Source organism: Cydia pomonella, chromosome 6, assembly GCF_033807575.1.
Source record: "Cydia pomonella isolate Wapato2018A chromosome 6, ilCydPomo1, whole genome shotgun sequence".
NCBI lineage: Eukaryota > Metazoa > Arthropoda > Insecta > Lepidoptera > Tortricidae > Cydia > Cydia pomonella.
Window position 1 is genome coordinate 22,870,690 of NC_084708.1, and position 19,272 is coordinate 22,889,961.

Consider the following 19,272-nt stretch of genomic DNA (forward strand, 5'->3'; position numbering starts at 1 on the left):
CTTGTCACTATGCCTGTCACTTTCGCACTTACATACTTGTTAGAACGTGACAGGCATAGTGACAAGTGATGAAAATGCGACCGTGCTGCAGCGCTGTAGGGCTAACATGATCGGCTGTTTATCATTTGTCACCATGCCTGTCACGTTCTAACAAATATGTAAGTGCAAAAGTGATGGGAATAGTGACAGGTGATAAAAATGGAACGATGTAGCCACCACTGGTTGTGCACTCAGTCGGCCAGAAGAATAGAATTGTGTGGTTGACGTGCTTTGTAAAGGGATATTCCATTACGAGCTTTGTTGTCTTGTGATTGGCAATTACTTCTATTGGCAAAATGTTAACTTATAACATTTTCAAAAATTGCATTGAAGTATTTAATAAATACACCTAGTAAAGAGCCACCGACCCCCAGCTCCCAGCCTAGTAAAGAGCTATTAGTAACTATCTGTCATCATTAAAACGTTCGGTAATTTTTTTTATTTTGGAAGTTACATATTTCTCTGTTGAGTTGATCAGTATGATTGCAGTCGAAGCAAATGGTCCTCAGTATCAAATGTTTGAGATAGCCATTAAATGTATAATTGTCAAATGTATGATATGTATTGTATAATAGGAAGCATCAAGAGCATAACATATGTAGAGTTAAATAAAAAAATAAAATCATTTTTGCTCTACTTCATTATCATATCAACGTCAACGTAGAATAATAATGCATTAATCATAATTAAAATTATGAGATATTGATCACGAATTACCATAGTTAATGAACAGATTCGAATGAATTCGTTAATTTGCACTATTCGAATGATTTCCACGTGAACAATGAATGACTCAACATTATTTTGAATGAATCCATTCGTTCAATACCTACGAGGAAATGTCAGCTTGTTTTAAAATGATGTTTCGTATGTAATTACTTCAGTTTAAAACAAAAAAGGGAATGAATATGTTGACTCAATATCGGTTGGAAAAGGCGCCGAGATTGTGTTAAGTGGAGAAAACGTAGTACAAAAGCAATCGTGACAAATATTAATATTTCATATTATTCCTTAACATAAACTCTTTAGGGTGCCTAGCCAATGTGCCAATCGTTAACGCTCCTCAACGTAGTGTAGTCATCTCTCTCTATTGGCTCCTCTACACGGCGGGACATCATACTGGCCCATTAAGATGGGCCAGCGTGTAGAGAGGGTAGTGTTGTCGGATGGCTCATGGCGCGGCGGGATGGCGATGGAATGGCCACGGTGTAGGGTTTTCGTCCGCAAATCAAAGGTAGTGGGGCAGCGAGGTTGCGTACGTATCTACACGTGGCCCATTCCATAGTGCGTGCTCTCAACCATCGCATGGCCATCTCGCTGGTCCAGCTCTGGGCCATCGTGCAGAAGAGTCTTATCACTCTTCCATACTTATTAGTGCCACAGTGACAGATGCGTTTCGTTCGCTACTGAGCGTAAACGATTGGCACGTTGGCTGGCATCTGATATTTTTATTAATATTTTATTAAGGAAAGCTATGTTTGAGTTTCTAGCGCCATTATCCCTAAAAACATCACGATTCCGCCAAATAGAATCACGTATGTTAAAAAAAGCCATTTGGGAATACAAACGGTTCTTGTATTGAAAGAGACGGTTCTAATCGAAACGGGGCTTTCATTCCCCGGCTGTAAATATTTGTTTCTTATATTGCCAATCTAAACCTTGTGCCGTGAGCACATCACTGCCCTCCGATGAAATAGTGGTCTTATTATGTTGTGCAACAAACAATGTCAAAAATGTTTTATTTTCTGTATGCTTACACTTTCTAGAACACATTTATACGAGTTTAAAGGTTGACTCACGCTACACAGGGGCAGGGCCGGGCCGGAGCTTCCGGCGCTTCGTTTTCTATGGAAAGCATTACGTCATCACCGGAGCTCTGTAGTGGCCCGGTGCGGGCTCGGACCGGAGACTAGCCGGTCATGCTATGAGCAAAAATCGGACTTCCCGGAGCCTCCGGGCCACCCGGTGACTCAATTCTTCCTTTCGGGTGATATTCCACTAGTCTAAGATCTTTGTCCAATGTGCATTGCGTCTCACTCTCTCATTAAGCAAAATGTCAGACGCAAATACACATTGGACCAAGATATTGGAAAGATGAAAAACCAGAATACCACCCTTCGCAATGTGCATGCTCGGATGTGTCGGTATATATTTGCCAAAATAAGAAGGTTACAAAACGTCATAAATTTGTTTGTTAAATATGGATGGTATAGCCAATGCATTACTTGGTCGGGTTATATTTTACTCGGCGCAGAGAGAAGTTAATTAACAATGACTGCCAATCTCTATATGAAACCAAATTTCTGTAAATAAAGCTACACAATTGTACATATTGCCGGTTTTATGGAAAGCAATAAAAAAATAGTACTTATATTTATTTTAACGCACGCTGGCTCCACATTTTACTTGAGATAGTTGATAGCGCCAGACAAGTTGCCTAAGAATTTGTTACTAATTTTAATAGTAAATGAAATGGAATAAAAAAATGTTCAGAAGAAGCACAGCTTTAAGAACTAAATACTGCCGTTTCGTACATATTGTCGGATTATCATATTATTGACAATGAAATAAATTATATAAAAAAAGAATAACGTACTATAAGTATATATAAGTCGTTACGTAGCCGCCTGTTGTCTGCCTCTACATTTCATCAATTGTTTGTTTTTTATTTTCTTTTGTATCTTTTTACTGAGGTGTTTCAATAAAGAGTATTCTATTTATACATCTATCTATCTATCTATCTACGCGAGGTTTATTACAAGCGACTTAGTTAAGTATTTATTTGACCTATATATATTTCCCGAACAACGCGGTATCCGTGAAGATTCAGTCTTTATTATTTACTTTTCCATGTTAGGTGTTACTACATGAAAGTCGCAACGGTCGCAACACGGGCGACTCGGATATATACGTCAAAATTATATAAGTTGCTTAATGTCTTGATTTATTTTGTGAAATACGGAGGTGTTGCGGAAATGTAATTTAGTCGGATTATATTAAATGAGATATCTAGTAATGTTACTGCTTGTAAAAATTATTCATGAATGAGCATGTAGGTTATAAATTAATATAAATATACTATTTTTTTCTCATATTCCCACGTATTACTTTTCATTTCGTACGAAGTTATATATAATGAAATATCTCGTTAATACATTTGTAGATTACGGGAAACTATTTCTTTTACTTAATTTAGAGTCCAACTGATCTTCTGTAAATCTGCCTGCAGAGAGTACGAACATCATATTTCAGTGCAGTTATTGAATTACTCATAAAGGTGCCTATATTTCATTTGCAATCTGTCGTTGGCGATATTATTGCTAACTGCTCGCGTACGATGCATTCTCCTGAAATAGATAGGCCATACATTTTTTCAGGCTGTAGAGAGCAGCACTAGCATGTATTATAAACCTGAGAGTAACTTATGCATACTATGCCTTAAACAGTTTTTTGACAAGTTTTCACTATGGCATTGATGCATCAAGGCGTTTTGGTTACAGATGGTCTAACGCGAAACGAAACCTTACCTATCTGCCTCTCTGTCTATCGAATATGCAAGAATGATGGAGGCAGAAACCACAATTTAGATTTTCCATTTCGCGGTAGGCCCCGTGTGGGTTAGTAACGCCCTCTACGCAGAGTTTTGCGTAATATTCCCTATTTTATGCCTATTATTACTGTAACTACTGAAATAATACAATAATACTCTTCGTATGTTTTATTGTTCTTAAATTAATGATTAAGACGTGGAACGCATAATTTCGTCAGGGGGAAGGGGAAGCCTATGTGCCTCTCTTTCGCACAAAGAAAGATCGCGCAGTGATAGAAAGGCGAATAGATGAACTAATGAAGTGGTTCGCGGTTATAGCCCTTACTGTATTGTAGTATCGTAAGTGTCAGGATGTCAGGACTATGATAGCTATTTATATCGTTATAAATAGCTATCATGGTCCTGACATCCTGACGCTTACTCCCAGTTTTAGTACCTTTTTTGTATTATTTGGTACATGACATTAAAAAAAATTTACCTCGCTAAAAATCGAGAAATATTGAAAATAATGTGGTCAAAAAAGTTACAGTTAGAATAAACTTTGTATGTGCACAGTGGTGCAGCCACTCAATGTGAACCGGGCCTTCAATATAGTTCAACAGTTAATATTTTTGGCTAAAACAGTTATGTATTTTAGAGAAGTGGAAATCTTGAGCGTTTCGGGGGTTTGAAGACACGAGGGTTAAACAATTTTTTCTAACGACTGAAACACAACATTTTTTATAGTACATATGGTACTACTTTACCGCACTAGGGCGTTAATTAGCACTTTACGCGCCTATGTCGAAAATTTAAAGTGCCATATGTACTGTAAAACGTTGTATATGTGCGAATAGATAATTGGCAACTCGTTTCGATTTAAAACACTCCTTTCGATCGTGTTTTAATTTACTGCCACTGGTTGTGAATAATAGAACCCGTTATGAATTAATGTATAATTACCACACCAACGCCAAAAAATATTTAAACTTCAAAATCATCACAAGTCGTCGTCGTCGTTAATTTTACATTCCTAGGTGATAAAATATTTCAAAATTTGAATGATTAAATTACTTTGCATTTCTTGTGAATAAAATGTAAGTAACTTTCCCATCCGTTTTTAAAGAATAACGGCAATACATGCGAAAGACCGACTATGACTGTTAACCACCGAATCCCAGCGCTCAAAATGTATTCCACTGATGTCATGCTTAAAACAATCCAACATTTTGAGAATAATATGGTTAGTTATAATTTTTTACCCCTCTCATTTCTTGAAAATATAAGTAATTATGTTGAAACTCAGTAAGAGTTGCTGGAGAGATGCTATCTAGCAACCCTTACTGGACTTGTACTCCCTAACTATAGAGCTATTTTTAATAAGTAAAAAGAAATGCAAAAAAGCAGTTACTTCTTTTACAGTAAAATATCCATTAACTTTATAACTTTTTAATATTTTGTGTTCTACGTTGTATCGATATATGTGTACCCGAAGTCGATAAATGAGAACTCTCTATGACAGTTCAAGAATGCCACAATAATTCCGGTCTCTGTTAATAATAGTTTGCCACCTTATTGACGTGCATTTTTACATATCAAACAAAAAATAAATAAAAAATATTGATTGTGGATACATTCATCCTCCTTAGACGTGGCTGCTACAGTCTTCACGATTTTATTTGCCGTGTGATCATCGCTTTCCAGTTGCAGCTTGGTGCCATCGAGGAATGTCCATAGTATATGAAAAAAGAAAAATGTTTATAATACCATTCATTGTATCACAATATCGACTAAGTACTACTAGAGGGCACCTTTAACCTTATTTTGGCAATGTTAAATATCCTTACAATTGTCTATTAATGATAGTTTTCAGTAAGTAGCTCATAATTGGGTAGTTTCTCCCCTACACCCTAAATTCATCCAACGAAATAAAATGTTCCGTAGGGTATACATGGTGGCCTATTTAGATCGTTCAGTATGGGAAAGTTTGAAACTATAACACATACGAAGATCTGTTCCTAGGAATCATGCCATCGATTTTCTATATATAAAGACGGGCCAATAACACCTGCTTTGTATCTACTGTTTTATTTTTGAAGATTCTATACCTATGTTATAATTATCACCTACTAAGTTTTTGAAATTAACAAAACTAAAGCTATTTTAGTCTAACAAGCATATTGTTATACTTTCTCTTTCACATATGTAAACTATTGAATGAAAAACAATAGCCCATAGGTAAGCCCATATAATATACCTAAGCCCTAACTCGTAAAATACTTGTCAAGGAGAAGTTATATTCTAATCTTCATGAACACGTTTCACCAAATAGCACTGTTTAAATGCAAATATAAAAAGATACTATATGTAAAATATTTGAGAAGTTTCATCCATTATTCCTGGGATCCATTATCAGAAATAGATCTTGACTAAAATGAAGCTTAAAAAATAACTTGCAGAACAATCGTAACGAAGAAGATATCGCCAAACGTGAAATACGCGTAGTTGAGGTGTTCCGTCTGGTCTTCATCAGCAGTTCTACTTAATTAAATGTCACTCATTTTTTTAATGTAAATGCTTGATTTGTTGATACAACAACAAATATATACAGGGTGTTTATTTAGTCACCTGCAAATAATTTACGAGGTGAATAATAGGTCATACATTCCTTTGTACATCTCTACAAATCTTATGATATGAGCTCTGTTCATGGGTTCTGCTCGTTGGCCTCCTATATTTAAAAAAAATACTTCTACTTAACATAACGCCATTCCTTTGTACATCTCTATAAATCTTCTGATACGAGCTCTGTTCATGGGCTCTGATCTTATGCCTCCTATATTTAAAAAAATACTTCTACTTAACATAGCGCCATTTCTATGTACATATCTACAAATCTTAAGATACGACCTCTGTTCATGGGCTCTGCTCGTTTGCCTACTATATAAAAAAAATCTACTTAACATACCGCTGTTTCTTTGTACATATATATCTACTTATCCTATGATAGGTACGACCTCTGTTCATGGGCTTTCCTCATTTGCCTCCTATATTTAAATAATACCAGACAAATGCGAGCCGGACTCGCCCATCTAGGGTACCGTAGTTTTTAGTATTTGTTGTTATTGCGGCAACAGTAATACATCATCTGTGAAAATATCAACTAACTATCACGGTTTACGAGATACAGCCTGGTGACAGACGGATAGACGTACTGACAGCGGAGTCTTAGTAATAGGCTCCCGTTTTACCCTTTGGGTACTGAACCCTAAAAAGGAACTTTTACTTATCATAGCGCTCTTTTTGGATATACTGTATAGTAATATTGAATTTACTGCTCTTCTGACCTATTTCGGTACCTTTTATGTACTTAGTACTTACCTACATACATATTAAGGTTATACAACTATTATTTCTAGAATCAAAAAATCAATACAAACAAACCTACGTAATATACACGTATTTTAAAAACATAATCCTCGAAACTCGAAAGCTCCTCTTTTTGTAAATGCAATGCAAACAAAACGCATTAAACTTAATCATGACGTCACGATCAAGTATCATTTAATAAGGGGCGTTTCGTGCGTAGATAACGATTGTCAGATTTGACTCTCATTTCTAACTTTTGTATTGCTTCAATGTTATGGGTCCCATAAAGACATGTTTCTTTTATAAAAACTTATTATCTAGCCTAGCCTTTTGGCAGTAGTTTCTCGAGCTTTACGCAGTTGATTGAGGAAGCTGCCATACAAGACAAAAGCATTTTCAAAGCGACTTTCTCTTAGAACACCCCATCTATCCGTCTATCTATCATAATTTATTTCAGGCAACTAGCGGCCCATAGATAAATACCTTAAGATTAGCATACACATTATAAAAATATATTTTAAAACTAAATACTACAAATCACATTATTTTACTGCGGCATGAAACTATTTATCATAAGACATACCCTTTGAGACTGTCTACCCATTGTTTTTGTATATGACAGCTACACATCCTTTCAGCAATGGCTTTTAGGAACTGCAAACTAATAATCTATGGCCCGCTAATTTTACCAGTGCAATCAGTCAACTTCGGGCAGCTTGTGGCATGCAGTTGGGGAGTAACGATCACACGTACCCGAGTGTTCCTAGGGAGTTCTGTCATTCGAAGGAGGGTGGGTGGGACAGGATTATCTGCTTCTGGGTTGCCTTGGCCGGCCGGCCAGGGTGGAGTCGTTAGAGCTATAAGTTCCAAGGGTGGAAGTGCAAGACGCGAGTTGACACAGTGGCTGTTACAGCCACTGGGTTGAAAGCGGTGCACGCCTCTCGATACCCCTGAGCCGCTCACACCAGTGTTACTCTTGAGCCATCCCAGATGTCGCTTTTTGTGTCGTCTGCCGGAAATAAAATTGTGTACCGTTTTATTAGGCAGGCGTCTGGTTTTTTATCCCATAGTTCAGTGTTTAGCCCATCGCTTTCACACAATAACCTAGTTTATTTTAGATTCCAACAACTCTCAATAGTCCTTACACCCTGTCGGGCCTGCCTCTGCGTGCGTCCTATGACATGGGCAAGGGCAGCATCAGCTCGGTGTACATCTTACATTTCATGAACGTGTCAAAAGGGCCTCTACGTTAGGTTAGGGCTCGGCGCACGCTTCTCAAAGGTCCGGAATACCATTGTTCCGTGATGGGAAAGACATACAAATTAAAATAATAATAATCGTTAATGCAATGCAGTGCTCTATTTGTCAAAGAAAATAAAATTGTTTCACACTCACAAAACATTCATTCTTATTTTTGCTTATTTTTTCATACATTAAGTATCTTTCTGTAAATAAGATCACTATTTTCTCTCTTGTCAGATTTATTTTACTATTTGAATAACATGACAGCGTCAAATGTCGTAAAAAGTATACAAGTAAAAAGGTTTAAGAAAAGAGTCCGCAACATATTATTTATTAGACCTATTAGCAAAGAATATCCTATTAGTACGGTCGCGGAAATTGATTCTTTAGCAACTTGCGGTTCAAGTAAATTTGGCTGTACATACTTATGGTAAGAGCTGTCCATTGTAACGTGACACGTTAACTGCTAAAGAATCAATTTCCTCGACTGTACTTACAAGCTAAGCCTAAAGTGCCATGGCAATTAATGCAAGCTTACGAATAAATACAAAAACCGGACAAGGGCGAGTCGAACTCGCCCAACGTGATTCCGTACTTTTTAGTATTTGGTTTTTTATATACTACGTTGGTGGCAAACAAACATACGGCCCACCTGATGGTAAGCAGTCTCCATAGCCTATGTACGCCTGCAACTCCAGAGGAATTATATGCGCGTTGCCGAGCTAACAACCCTCCTTCCCCTCGTTGAGCTCTGGCAACCTTACTCACCGGCAGGAACACAATACTATGTTGTTATAGTGGCAACAGAAATACGTCATCTTTGAAAATTTCAACTGTCTATCACGGTTCATGAGATACAGCCTGGTGACAGACGGACGGACGGACGGACGGACGGACAGCGGAGTCTTAGTAATAGGGTCCCGTTTGGGTACGAAACCCTAAAGATGAAAACTGCTGCCATGTTACTATACATTTAAGAAACACAGGAAATCTGGAATTGACATATTGAAAAAATTATATTGTTATCTTCTTCTGCACGACTTTTTAGTATGAGGAAGCTACTTAGGTACGTAAGGCTACCCCCGATTCATTTGTTATGAGGGGGCCCTCGGCCTTAGAGCACGCATAGCACAAGGGCTACGCCCGACTTTCTCAATATGAGGCCGCCGCTGTAGCCCGACGTCAGAGCGTTCATATCATTTCGGGCTAGCATGACGGGCTACGCAAGACTCCTTTGCCATCTCACTTACTTAAAAAAAAATCTTAAATTTAATACTCTTTTACTTGAATAACCTTTTCACTTTTAGTTACATGTATGGCGTGCCTAAAAATTATATTTTTATACATTTGAACTTCTAAACTAAGTAGTAGCTTACCATCAGGCGGGCCACCAACGTAGTATAAAAAATACCTACTTTCCACTTTTCTCTTTTGGTTATCTTATAGTTTTTGAGTAAAATAGCTGTGACATACGGACAGACAGATAGACAGACAGATGGACATGACGAAACTGTAAGGGTTTTTGCCATTTTGGCTACGGAACCATAAAATGCACACTGTAAATTTCAACTACCTAACCCACTCGTATTATAGATCAAAAATTCCTTTTTCGCAAGAAGTAAGTAAGCCAGTAAGTAGTTTATTTTTTGTACTTGTTAGACAATTCTATCTTAGTGTACCGAACTTAACAGTTATTTTTTTTACTTTGAGAGCGCACCACCGACATTCTTAGTGGTGTACGCGTATTTCTCTGTAGCTGAATGTTAGCTGTAGCTAGATGATTATCTTATATCGATACTTTAAAATGTTGTGGTATTCCTAACAGCCATTTTAAATATCTTCTCTTTTAAACTTAAGTTTTTCATGCATTCCTGAAACGGAACAAGTCTATGATAGGATTGATGGGAGAAAATAATGCAAAAACGCGGCATTAAGCAAAATGATCATTTGTGATTCAGGGTTAATATCTATCGGGTATAACTGAACCCCAACGGATATATTTTTGCAATACAACACAAATGCACACCTCAATAGAAGAAAATAATACTGAAAAACAATAGGCCTGTCTACTCGCTAAGAAGCACTTAGGGCAGCTTGTGATGAGTCAATCTCTAAGTAATCTGCCTAGTTACCTACCTCAAAACGAGACCGCTTTTCCATACAAACGTAGTCCCCATTACGGATAATATTTTTACAGTACATATGTTGCTACTTTACCGCACTAGTGCGAAAATTAGCATATTACGTTACTGTGTCGAACATTTAAAGAGCCATGTACTGTAAAACCTTGTACGATACATGTGCGAATAAGTAATTCGCAACTCGTGTCGATTTAAAACACTCCCTTCGGTCGTGTTTTAATTTATCGCCACTTGTTTCGAATTTCCTATTTTTCGCACTTGTATCGTAATGTACTATTACAAAATTGGATGTAGAACGAAGGGAATATCAATATCCAGAGAGGAAAATGGGGACTATGTTTGTATGGAGAACCGGTCATCCCTTTTCCTTTTAATAGTTTAATATGCTTCGGCACATGATTATTTGAGACAATATACACGCATTGTATTTCCATTACCTTAAGCAGAGAACACGGTGGCTTCGAAAGAGTCTCGGGTCATGTGGAAATAAAGCTCTTCACATAATGTTGTGTAGTTCTCCTTTTTCCGAAAGTGTCCGCGAAATGTCCAAATGCACAATTGCCCAGAGTATGCAGTATTCTCTTCATCAGCTATTATGGCAGCCAGGGCCAATATTTTGATTTTATTATTTATTTCTATATCGACTTGCTTCCCATCGAACCAATTTTTTCAATATGATTGACATTTGTGACATTTGTCATGAACAGTCCGTTATTTGGACGGCTTGGTGAGCTCGGACAGCCCGGCCCGGCCTGTCTCGCGCTCGGAGACTCAACGATAGTGTCAACGCATAGAGATACTATAATATAGAGATGATGGCCCGGTCGCCCCGGCCCCGGAACGGTCCGGCGACGGTGGCGCTCCTGAAAGTCCGTGTGACGGCTCGCTCCGGTCCGCCCCGGCCCGGCCCTGGCACTGTGTAGCGTGAGTCATCCTTAACGCATAAACTGTCGTGTTATCTTTTACCAACTATCCATCCAATAAGTAAAGAACTCTATTAAAAACGTATGAATACATTTTTGGAATCTTATCCAGTTGATCAATATCAACAATACAAAAATATGATGGATCCTAACAGATGATATACAAAAATAGGTATATTACCTAAAAAAACTATGGCTCTAAACTCTAAAAGAAATTCATGCTCATTATCGTGAAACAAATATATTTATTTACCTACGCTTTTCACCGCGATTTGAATGCGAAATTAAACTTTTATTGAATTGAATCTTTCTAAATACGTATGTATGGCTGCAACTTCAATCTCAACATTTCCTGGCCTGCATATTTCAAATGCCCGCATAAAAGTTAAGTGAAATGTCAAACCAACGAAGGAAGGATAAGGATCCAATCTAGATGGACATGATAATGCCGGCTGTGGGTCACTGGAGCAACTTGGTTAGCCTAGATGCGTCGAATTCATTTTGTAGCCTCTTCTTGGTTCGTAGTAGTTCGTACTGTTCGTAGCAAGAATATGTGCAATAGGGTTTTTTTTTCAAACTAGTTTCCCTTTCGGCTTTCTTTTGAATATTGTAAAATTATTGTCGGATAGTATTCAATTACATGAAAAAGGATCTTAGATAATTTTTAATTTATTTCTACTTAGAATCATGAGCTCTTTTGATCCTAATTTTAATAAATGCTCCACTATTGTAGTGGTATTTTAGCAAAGTACGACGTCGGTGGAGGGAGAACTGGCGCTGATTGTCACAAACGCAAGTTATGGAATGTCCCACATCAATACTAGCGGGCACCCGTTATATCTAGCGAATACATGATACTGACTTAATAGCATTTTATTTGTTTTTAGGTTAAACGACTAGCTGGATTGCTCTGAAACTTTGTACTTACAATAGGATAAGGTCTGTCTATGCCTGTAATTAGTTTTTGTAGCTTCAGATACCCTAGTTAAAAATACAGCGAATTTAAATTTTTCATATAAAACTTGTTTTTGCTATATTCCGTTTGTTTTACAAGCTGGAGCTATATAAACTAATTATAAGCATAGATGTACCTCATGCCCTTGTATGTGCAAAGTTTTATTACAATCCAACAAGTAGTTATAACATGAGAACGAAACTACGTTTGTATAGGAAGGTGAAATTCGGTCGAGGTTGCTGCGGGCTCTTAAAACGGGATTTGAAATTTACACTGGAAGTGCGATTGAATAACTAGTTTAATGCTGATAAAGTTGAGGCCAGAAGCCAGTAAGTTACACATCAAAGTTGAGTAGGTGTGAGCTGTACGGATCTACGGCAAACACTCCAGGAAATGCTATAATTTATTAGAGCTGTAACTTATAAGGAGTACAAAGCGAAGATAAGCTTCAGAGTTTACCGTACATACCTCAGCGGTAGTTCCGCTGAGTTGCTAACTTAAGACGTATAATTAGTAGCAGAAGTAATTGCATGCAATTGTAGGTAAGCATGTGTGTTATTATGACTGATGATGACTGTTCTAGAAGGCAAATACAAACGTAATCGGAATTGAAAGGGAAGATCATCTTCAAACCGCAAAACTTTAAGCACATACCGTTGATGTGCTACGTAGGTTAATAAATAAATATTCTTGGGACATTCTTACACAAATTGACTAAGTCCCAAGGAGGCTTGTGGTGTGGTTACTCAGACAACGATATACATAATATACACAAACACTACTACTACACACAAACACTCAGTGCCGGATTAAGATATGTTGATGCCCTAAGCATTTCTAGACCATGGTGCCCCCTCACCAAGATTACATTGAATTTTCTTGGTATATTGAGTGCCGTTTATTGCTGCATTACAGCTGAGAATATAATTTTCAATCCATCACATCATTTTATCACGGAAATTGATAGTACTGCAGCAGTAATGTTCCAACAGTAAGTAAGGTCAAGTGTAAGCAAATTCGAAGACCGTTCTTCACATAAGGCCAGAGGCCGAACCAACCAATGTCCTAGTGTAAGCGAAGACGCAAGACATAGGCCGAACTCCGCACAGGGTTTTGCGACCTCTACCTAGAGCTTTCCTGCGAAACTCATTCATGTGAGGGCAAAGGCCGAGCTTCTGTAGGGGCTTAGCCATTGGCCATTGGTTCTTGTCAGAACAAGGCCACAAGTGTCTTAAATAGCAAATTATTGTTTACGACAACGGAACTTAATAGGGTTAGTTTTAAAATTACCTCTAACCCGACGCGACTTTTCAAGGACGGCGTTGTACCCATGGTCTCGGAGAAGACGGTAAAGTAGACATCATTATCTTGAGGTTGGAGGTAATTTTAAAAAGTTTTCTTAAATAATAATGTGTCACAATTAGGCCAATAAAATTAGATTTTTTCGAATTTGTTCCTAATACTCGTAACGCGTGTAATCCAAGTTTGCTCCATCCCAGGAGGTGTGCATAAATGTTTCCTCTTTTTCAGTTTTTTTGCTTGTAAATCGAAAACGGTAAGTCCGACGGACAGTTTGTTCTAATTGATATCTGAGGATCCGAAATGTAATTTAACTATGTTCTTGCAATAAAATATATTGATTGATTGATTTAAGGTAATAATATATAATAATATATGTATTCGTATAAATTGTAAAAATGGTCAACATTTTTTTTTTTTGCTCAAATTATGTTAATAATCCGAAAACGCCTTCTTGCCATTGTCTAATCCACCAAGCGCTATTGTAATTGATAGTGGGTTCCTCTACATGGAGTGGTTTGGTAATCCAAAGGAAAAAATATCTCCTAAGGATCCCAAAATGTATGCACACCTCCTGGGATGGAGCGAACTCGGATTACATGCATTTAGGACCAAATGAAAGTATCAAAACAATTTCCAGCTTGCTGGGAATTAATTCCTCAAAACGCTATTTTTGGATCTAATTTGATTGGTCTAAATCGTGAAAGTTTAAATCAGTGTTTTTAAAGGCAAAGTCTAAGGCTGAGCTTTTCATAAGGCTGAACGCGCGGAGCGTTCAATCGGCGCTTACGGATGAGGCCAAAGGTCGAGCTGGACAAAAGCAAGGCTTGAATTTGACCAATGGCGAGGTATGAATGGCTTGGCGTCCGGAGCGTCCGAGCGCGGAGCATTATCATACAATACAACCAATGGCGAGGTGTGAGCAAGGCAGGAAACCCAGCTGAGAGAGAGGACAGCTTGGATTTGGATCCATGGCCAAGTGAAAGTGAGGCAGTTTGCATAAAGTAGCGTCGCATAAGACCTAACGCCGAACTGCAAAAGAGTGGCTTGAAATCGAACCTATGTAATCACAGTTCTCCTACTGCTCGGCCTTTGGCTTAACTCGAAAGCGCAACTTCATAAGATGCTTTTGGTTTTCGGCCTTCGAGGGGCCCTTTATAACACTTTGACAATTAGGTCGCAGCATCGCGGCTCTGCACCAACTCGGCCTGGCCGACACATCTTGCATGCAAGAAAGTAAAATACGCTACAAAATGGGTAATCTACGTCGAGAAAATCGGTTGGGCACAAGCCCGACGGTAAGATTTTTTTTTTGGCCATGAGCTTTCAGGGCCTCCGCGTAAGGTTGGAGATATGCTTACATGTCCTCACTCTCTTACGACCCTTCGTTATTAGATGGGTACCTACTTGCACATGTATTAAATAGTTTCGTGTACATAAGTACTACACTACGGCTGCAGCCTGCCCTTTTTTCCTACGATTTTGGTGCCCCCCTAGACGTGGTGCCCTAAGCAAGTGCTTATTTTGCTTAATGGTTAATCCGGCACTGCAAACACTACTACTATATACTTAAATACATAGAAAACATCCATGACTCAGGAACTGTGCTCATCACACAAATAAATGCCCTTACCGGGATTCGAACCCATTAGGACCGTCGGCTTCATAGGCAGGGTCACTACCCACTAGGCCAGAACGGTTTTCATAAATAAACATTAATAGTATAGGATATCCTTACACAAATTGACTAAGACCCACAGTAAGCTCAACAAGGCTTGTGTTGTGAGTACTCAGACAACGATATATATAATATACCAATACATACATACATAGAAAATACCCATGACTCAGGTACAAAACAAACTACCGACTAGGCCAAGCCAGCCGTCAATTTATTAATTAATTCACTACAAGTATTTCGAAATACCTACATTGACTCTGTTTTAACCTATCAACTACCACCGCGACTAAATCGAAACAATTTGATAACTTAATGACCTTATAATATTACAATAGGTACCAACAGGCCACTTGTTTCACCACACTAGTCGCCTGACATTGGCAATTCACCGTGGGTATAAAAGTATCACCCGGTAATGTACAGGAAATTGTCATTGTCAAGTATGAATAGTCAAGTTGGTGAAATAGGCGCTTGGTGGTAGTTTTGCCACGTAGCACTTAATAGCGACCCCTAAATAACTTCATAAGCACTATTATTTATTATACGCGAAACGTGAAAGGAGTACAAAGGCCACACATCACAACGGCTGTTCTAAGCTGCGACGCACGTCGGACCAGTCGGAACAGCGCGCTGTAAACCTGACAGATTTGTATCCAACCAGCGTCCAGAGATGCTTCTTATTTACGAAATATTTTGTACTTCAACACGAGCTCGTTAATATAAATATAAAATCCTGTTTTTGAAATAGATTTTATAAGGAAATGAGGAGAGTCTGCCGCCAAACATTGTCATTTATGGCATTTTCTTTACCCCGTTCCTCAGAACAAGGTATTTGTATAGTCGAGTCAATATCAGGTGATTGTTTTTTCACTCCACCAGCCCAAGATAAAAATGTTATCTGATATTGGCTCTACTACAGCAGGTTGCTAAATGAGTTTATCGATGAATAAGTAGAGGAAAGTGGGGGAATTGGGAACGGCAGGTAATTAGAAACAGTGAGATGTGTACTTCAAATTGCACAAAAAAATCTTAAGTATGTTTAACACAAACATTAGTGACTGTAAGATTCGGAAGCTACGCACATGTGGTCACAAATAATCGAACAGAATATTTTCAACTTTTGCTATAATTTATATCAAACATCATAGTACCTTTTTGGGGGGTCGTCGCGGAACGTCAATGAGAGCACACCCGCAAAATTATGCTCCTGTGATTTTTATTCCAAAACCGCGCAAAAAGTTTAGTTTTCGCAAATTTAAGTTAATTACAGCCGAAACAGAACATTAATCTATCGAGTCGTGTTATTACTATATCAATCAGTGCTAAAATAAAGTCATAATCAAGCAAAATATCTAGCAAAATTTAAAAATTCCGTTGCCGTCACTGACCTACCACAACTCGCGCTGCGCCCGCTGCTGTGACTCATCGCTGCCGCTCGCCGCGCTGGCTGCCTCCTACCACGAGACCGCGAGTTTTAGCGATAGTATCGCTTATCAGTCGTACGCTATCGGAGTACGGGGGCGACAACGATGGCGCCTTTAGTGAACACAACCTGCGCGGCTGGCTGCGGAAATCCAATTATAGACAAAAAGTATGTTTGCTGCAGTGACAGTAAGTGCAAAAAAGCATATCATCTCGCTTGTGTAAACTTAGAAAATGCAACCTCTGACTCAAAAAAATCCTGGACGTGCCCAGTCTGCTGCTGCGCAAAGAAAAAAGGTGGGGACAACTCACTGACCCCCGTCCGCCAAATTGACAATGTGACAGTAAGGAAGCCGAAAGCCACCGCACTTCCTGGGCAAGGGTCTGACCCGTGCCCTGGTACAAATTCGTCACTGGAAAACCTGACAGAAGAAATAAAGCAGCTTAGACAGGACATCGCTAGCATGAAGTCAGAGTTCGAGGGAACTATATCTGCAGTACGTCGCTGTGAAAGCAGCATTGATGAAATTCGCACCTCTGTGGCCGCCTACGAGGTAAAAACGAAGCTAATAGAGACCAAAACTTCTGAAATTGAGCAGGTTAACATCGGGCTAAAATCTCAAATAGAGAACCAATCTCGGAAAATAGAGTCCTACGAAAGCCGACTGAAGGTGATTGAAGAGAATACCTGCGTTGTTTCGGAGCTGACTGAGACTTGCGAAAGGCTACAAGAGCAAGTCAACTATCAAGCTCAAGCCTTGCTTAGGAACGATGTCGAAATTGCAGGAATCTCCGAGACTGCTGCGGAAAATCCCCATCACCTATTTCTTACCTTGGCGGCCGTGGCTGGCGTGAAACTGGCTGGTGCTGACATTGATAGCGTGACTCGAGTCGGACCTTCTAGAAGTAAGGAAAATGATAACCCGCGCCCGCTCGTGGTCAGATTTTGCCGCCGCCAAACTCGTGATGAATTCTTTAAAACGGTAAAACCAAAGAGGCTTACCACAGAACACCTAAAAATGGAAGGACCTAGCAGAAAGATCTATTTTAATGACAGGCTGACCCGCGAAAACCGGCATTTATTTCGAGAATGCAGATCTCAGTCTAAGGCAGCCGGCTACAAGTATTGCTGGACGAAGTGGGGGCAAATATATGTTAAAAAGAATGAAGGAAGAGGCAAAGGCTCAGAAGCTATCAACATCAGATCACTTTCGCACTTGGCCCGCGTATTTCAAAATAACGACTCTACCCCTTACTTGGCTGAAGCTGCGAGCCTCCCGGACGAGTCATGAAAAAAAGGATGGCATCACGTTGCTTATGTTTATGTTTAAACTATTAATGTTCCAAGCTATGCTCAAGCGGTGTAAATTTACTGTCCATCACACTACACTCATCACACAAACCTACACGCTCAATGTATACTTACACAATACTCTCAGTATATCAATTACAACTGCATGTCTGAAACTCTCTAACTCCTTCCAAATAGTTCGCTGCCCGGTCAACCATTGGCAAGTTAAACTCTATTCTCGAATTTGCCGTATTTCACATGTTGCTAGTTTGTATGAAAATGGTTGACTCCAACATTCTGTTAGATATTGATCATGAAGACACACCTTGCCATGTGATTGATCGCCCAGAGGCATGCGAGCTTATCATAGATAAAAAATTCAACCTCAAAATACTAACATACAACATTAGAAGCCTACAAAAGAATTTCGACCAATTTCTATTATCTCTAACTAGATTCAACATGGTATTTGATGTGATTGTACTGACGGAATGCTGGCTTAATGAGGGGACAGTAATCCCGCAAATTACAGGATTCCAGTCATATAGAACGCATAAAAATCTACAAATAAAGCTGGTGGTGTTGTTGTATACGTAAATGGTGTATGGATGCCGCAAGTCACTGAGCCAACTTTCCATGATGCTGATTGCCTACACATCGTAGTTAAAAATAGGTTTAGTGTCCTAGGCATTTATCGGTCCCCCTCATTTGCTGACATCACGAATTTTTCCAACTCTCTCATGTCCTTGGTATCGGCAATAAAGGGCTCGCCTTGTGTTATAGTGGCAGGAGACATAAATATAAACACGCTTTCAGACAATCCCTCACAACTAAACACCTGTGCTAACTACCTTTGCCTGCTTGCTGAAGTAAACTTGAAGCCAACTGTGACTAAGCCAACCCGTGGCAGTTCCTGCCTGGATCACATCCACGTGTCTTCTAGATTGCAGGCTACGTCAGTTATTTGCAAATCTGATGTCACAGACCACGACTTGATTGTGACCGGTATAACCACCAAAGCCCCAAAAACTCAATACAAGCGCTTTGTAAGGAAAATTGATATTGAGTCGGTAAAGGATGAGCTTAGCAAATTAGACTGGAGCTGTGTTACTTCCTCAAGTACAGTACAAACTGCCACTGGGGCCTTCAACCGATTGTTCTTGGACACCATCACCAAGCATACAACTTGTGTTCCGGTTAGTCGATCTAAGTACGTCATTAAGCCTTGGATGACCCCTGGACTCCTACGGTGCTCACGACATAGAGACTATTTGCACCTTAAATGTCGAAAAAATCCAAATGACCAAACCTTAAAGCAGATATATATTCGTTACAAAAACTTTCATAATGACCTCCTACGTAAACTTAAAAAGAATTATGA

General features: G+C 39.0%; 1 protein-coding gene across 2 annotated transcripts in view; it reads left to right on the forward strand.

The window, feature by feature from the left end:
- LOC133519324 (neurogenic protein big brain) overlaps window positions 1–19,272 on the forward strand; it is a 162,272-nt gene that overhangs the window by 75,866 nt on the left and 67,134 nt on the right. The window lies entirely within an intron of this gene.